This window comes from Cupressus sempervirens, chromosome 6, assembly GCF_028749045.1.
Source record: "Cupressus sempervirens isolate cs-2001-9-10 chromosome 6, ASM2874904v1, whole genome shotgun sequence".
Lineage (NCBI taxonomy): Eukaryota > Viridiplantae > Streptophyta > Pinopsida > Cupressales > Cupressaceae > Cupressus > Cupressus sempervirens.
Genome location: NC_143123.1, coordinates 683,025,416 through 683,031,415, shown reverse-complemented (window position 1 = coordinate 683,031,415; position 6,000 = coordinate 683,025,416).

Here is a 6,000-nt window from a genome sequence, read left to right as displayed (position 1 = left end):
CAACTCTTTCATAACTCCACTCTTATGCTTAATCACAAATGTAAAATTCTACAAATACTCAATCCACTTCATATGTCTTTGATTCAATTTATGTTGACTTCCCAATTACTGTAAAGATTTATGCTTCCCAAGTACTATAAAGCTTTATGATCAGTATACAACACAAAATCCTTAGAAATCAAATAATGTCTCCACTTCTTCAAAGCTTGAACAATAGCATAAAAATCTTGATCATACACAAAATACTTCCTTTTAGCATCATTCAAGTTCTCAGTAAAGGAAGCAATATGTTTACCTTCTTGACTCAATATAGCTCCTATTACACTACCACTTGAATCACATTCAACTTGAAATACCTTATTGAAATTAGGAAAAGCCAATACAGGTAAGTCAACAACATTTTGTTTCAAAGTCTCAAAACTCTTATCAACCCCATGTGTCCACTTGAATTCCTTTTTATCTCCTCTCATTGTCTCAGTCATAGCATTACAAATAGCACTAAAATTCTTTATAAACTTTCTGTAGAAACTAGCTAAACCATGAAATGATCTTACCTCACCCACATTCTTAGGTGTAGGCTATTCCAAAATTGCTTTAACCTTCTCTAGATCCATTCTCAAACCATCAAATAAAATCACAAATCCCAATCACACAATCTCCTCTTGCATAAAAGAACACTTTTTAAGATTAATGATCAACTTTTCCTCTTTCAATCTCTACAATACTTGCCTAACATGCTCAAGATGTTCTTCCTTAGTCTTACTAAATATCAAACTATCATCCAAATAAACAATCAAAAACTTACCTAAAAATCTTTTCAGAACTTCATTCATCAACCTCATGAAAGTACTAGGTGCGTTAGTCAAACCAAAAGGCATAATCAACCATTCATACAAACCATCTTTTGTCTTGAAAGTAGTCTTCCATTCATCACCTTCTTTGATTCTAATTTGATGATAGCCATTCTTCAAATCAATCTTGGTAAAATATTTTGCTCCACTTGAACACTCCATTATGTTATCCATGCTCGGCATAGGAAACCTATATTTCACTGTGATCTTGTTAATAACTCTAGACTCAGTACACATTCTCCATTCTCCATTCTTCTTAGGTGCTAATATAGTAGGTACAACACATGGACTCAAACTTTCTCTAATTAATCCCTTCTACAACAACTCATGCACTTGTCTATTAAGTTCCTCATTCTATATAGGTGTCAATCTATATGGTGCTTTGTTCAACAAACTAGCTCCAAGAATCAGATCCATACAATGACTTATAGTTCTTACTGGTGATAAACCATCAGGAATATCTTCAATAAGAATCTCTTTATACTCATTCAACAATTTTTTAATTTTTTTTGGTACTTGGCTACCACTATCTACTGTCACTCGACCATTACTACCCAAACTTGGTCCTCTAGGAATTATGGCAAAATAGATTTGATTCTTCTTCACTTCTTTTTCAAATTGTTTTCTAGTAACCATGCAAACTTTTATTGTGGTACAATTAACTTCATCTGGACTTTCAATCAAAGGCAGCAATATTTGCTTCTTCCCATTCACCCAAATAGTATATTGATTGAATCTTCCATCATGTACAAAATATCTATCATATTGCCAAGGTCTACAAAACAAAATATGACAACAATCATTAGACATAATATTACACAACACTTCATCAATGTAATGTCCAATCTTGAACTTCACAATGCATTGCTCACTTACCAATATCTTATACTCATCTTTGATCTATGAAACATGATAGGGTTTGGGATGTTTTAGCCTCTGCAATTGCAACTTTTTAACTAGCTCTTTTGATGCCAAATTTGTTGAACTTCTACTATCATTGATCACCTTGTAGCATTTTCCAGCCATCTTACACCTGGTCTTGCAAAGAATTCTAATAACAAGTTCCTCATCACTTCCTTTATTACATAAGGTTCTTCTCACCATCATATTTTCTCCAACCTCAGGTCCACTTGGTGAACTCATAATGTCCTCTTGAATCACAACATTTCTATTATTTTTTCCACTTTTAGAAGATCTACATTCAAAATATCTATGCCCTTCTTTAACACATCTGAAACAATTACTATGAAAACCACCTCTAGAATAAGAATTACCTCTTCCTTGGTAAGAACCAACACCTCCTTGGTATGAACTACCACCTTTCCACTCAGTTTTGTCTTTGTCATTATTCTTCCATTCATATTTTCCTTTATCTTGTACAAAACTATTAGATCTACCACCTTCACCATAAGATCTACCTCTTCCTCTCTAGAATCTATCACCTCTATCTCTTTCTCTTTGTTCGTGTTTCTTTGCCAAGATTTCCTCATCTTTCAAGTCATATTGATATGCTTCTTCTACACTTTCTAATTTCAAAAAACTTATCTCATCTTGAATTCTAGATCTTAATCCATTTATGTACTTTGCAATTTTCTCAACATCATCATCCACATGTCCAGATCTGATCTCCAATCTATAGAATTCCTCAGTACACTCTTTCACAGTCATGTCTTTTTGTCTCAAATTTGGCATCTTTATGAACAAGTTAACTTGGTAATCAACATGAAGGAATGTTTTTTTTACCTTGTTCACCATTGTTGGCCAAGTTCAAATATTCTCCTTTCCTCTCCTTTGTCTATCAGTTTGTAAATGCTCCCACCATAGTGAAGCATGACCTTTCAACCTAGCAAATGCAATCTTCACCTTCCTATAATTAGGAGTGCTTTCATACTCAAAGAACTTCTCCATATTAGAGATCCAATCCAACACAACATTGGTATCCAACTTTCCATCATAAGGAACAACTTTTATAGCAGGCTTTGAATGTGCCCTAGACAATACTCTTAGCAATCTTTCCTCATCTTGATCTTTTTTAGGTTCTAGATTAGGGTTTGGTGCTACCACTTCATCATCACTCACATCCTAAAGATGTGTTCGTCTCCTCTAGGTTGTCTCCACAACATCTAATCTGGCCATAATTTGTCTCAATGCATCTAACACAACATTATCAACATTTCCTCTGCCATGAACTATCTTTACAAATTAGGTTCCTGCAAGATCATAACCCTCTGCAAGTTATAGGTCAAATCCACAGATCTGCAACCCTACAACCAAATCTGAATCAAGGTTCTACATGATCCAAGGTCCTAGTACAAATTGCCTCACACTTCAACGATTTGCTTGCACACTCAAGAACAATTGTGTTCTGATACCACCTGATGTAAGTAGGGCAAAGAAAAGCAAGGATAACTTGTGAACCCGAGTGTTAACATGATGTGGGATAACCTCAACTCAACTTAAACTACAAAATTACTGGCACTTGACAATTGCTGCAACTTGGCAATGACTAAAACTTGGCAACAACTGGCAAAATGAACACAAATGAGCATGATAACACATCAACTTAGGATGCTCCTGCATCACATTGATGTACACACTCTTAACTCTAGCATCTAGCCATACTGTAAAACATAACCTCAAGTGTGCATAAGCTAATCTTGAATCCTCGGATCATGTCAAACGCTTAGATACCTCTGTAATTTTTCTAGTCTTTACAAAATAACCAATATGTTGACATCAATGACAAACATTGTCATGAGTGCTACACATAAGCTCTGAATCACCTCTCAACAATGCTAATATACTCTCTTATAAGAATATCATCAACACACATGCTAAGGATATTGTCATTGATGTCAAGGCGATTGACAATAGCAATTCATGTAAGTTACAATTATCTAAAAGATGTGGTGTTGAATAGAGAAATGAATGATAAAGTTAGAAGATGGAGTAAAGAAGTGATTTTAAGTTTATGAACCTAATTGGGAAATTAATAAATTGATCTATGAAAAGAAACTATTGATTTGATTATTTTACATGATTTGATGATGATGTACAAGCAAGTTATTTTGGTCTGTAAGAAAGGAATGAAGCTGCAAAGTGAAAAACAAAGAATTAGTTATACCGAGCTAGAAATGGTTGTTGATAAAAAAGAGGTAAGAAGGTTAAGTAAAGAAGATAATATTAACCAAGCAAGAATAGTGTTACCAAGCAAGAATAGTGATAACTGAGTGTAGTATTAACTGAGAGATGGAGGTGTTCGATAAAGCAAGAACAATAGTTTGGTGAAGATGAATAGTTTGTGGAAGATTGAGTAAAGGATGACATCAAGCGAAGATTTGGACCATTCTAGAAGATTCTAAGATAAGTAAATGGTTAGTTAGTAAGATTAATGAAGGATATTATGAAGGCAAGATAAAATGCTGAAGATTTGAAGCATGTTTAGTGATCCAAGGGAAAGCACAAATTTTGAGGTTAAAAAATTATCTTAAGTGTCTAGATCCAATATATTTGAGCTAGAAGGTGATCAAATGATCATGATTACACAAAAAAATGTAAAGAATGAGATTAAGTGGAAAAAATCTGTCTATATAAGGAAGAGACAAGAAGGAAAATGCCAGTGGTCTATTTGGAAGTCAAGTTGGTGGTAAATGTACTGAAGAAGTTGATACCGAGCATAATTAAAGTGGAGTGAAGAGTTGATGTGATGACCGGTCAGTGTAGTAAGATATGAGAAAAATGGAGATCTAAACAAGAAAATTAGACACTTGAAAATTTAACATATCATTTCACTATTACTCTCTAACCATTGTAGCAGAAAATCTCTTAACCGAGTGTAATTGACATTTCTATTTTTAAATTGTTTTATAAGATAAACATTCCATTGAATGTTTGTAAGACCTTTAGATAGGCCACTCATTGAAGGGTGATAAGGTCCATATGATCTTTGGTGAAAATCCCCTAATATGGTCACATCTAGAAAATGTGTATGTAACCTTTAACGTGGTTGATTCTTAACTGAGCTATCTCACAGGTGATTTTTACATTTAAGAGAAAAATTCTATAATAGAGCTATGTCTATGGAAGGCATTGTAGTAATTATAAATATGTGAATGAAGAATATGAGCATTATGCAGATGTTAAGGAATAAGATTACCAAGTGATAAAAAATAACAAATATATTAATTTGATAAGTATGAGATAATTTCCACAGCAAGTCAAATTGTGATATTGCTATCAGTATTCAACCATGTAATTTTGAGTCAAACTCATTGAACCATGTATCATGAGTAGTAATTAAACATGAATCCATCTCTCATGAGAATAAATAGAACACTTAGTACTCATTGGATCTGGGTGATGCTCACAAGGGTGAAGCACTGAGATTTCTCGGAAGGTCACCCATCCCAGTACTACTCTAGCCTGAGCGCACTTAACTATGGAGTTTCCTCCATGGATAAACCCAAAGCTTGCAAACCCACTTAACTACGGAGTTTCCTCCATGGCTAAACCCAAATCTTGCAAATGGGTTTGCAAGCTTTGGGTTTAGCTGTGGAGGAAACTCTGTAGTTAAGTGCACTCAGGCTGGAGTAGTACTGGGATGGGTGACCTCCCGAGAAGTCTCGATGCTTCACCCTTGTGAGCATCACCCAGATCCAATGAGTGCTAAGTGTTCCATTTATTCTCATGAGAGATGGATTCATGTTGAATCACTACTCATGATACATGGGTCAATGAGTTAGACTCAAAATCACATGGTTGAATCCTGATAACAATATCACAGTTTGACTTGTTGTGGAAATTATCTCCTACTTATCAAATTAATGTATTTTTTATTTTTTATCACTTGGTAATCTTATTCCTTAACATCTGTATAATGTTTATATTCTTCATTCACATCTTCATACTTACTACAATGCCTTCCATGATGCCACAGGGGTGAAGCACCGAGACTTCTTAGAAGGTCACCCATCCTAGTACTACTCCAACCTAAGCACACTTAACTATGTAGTTTCCTCCACGGCTAAACCCAAATCTTGCAATTGGGTTTGCAAGCTTTGGGTTTAGCTGTGGAGGAAACTCCTCAGGCTGGAGTAATACTAGGATGGGTGACCTCTCGGGAAGTCTTAGTGCTTCACCCCTGTGAGCA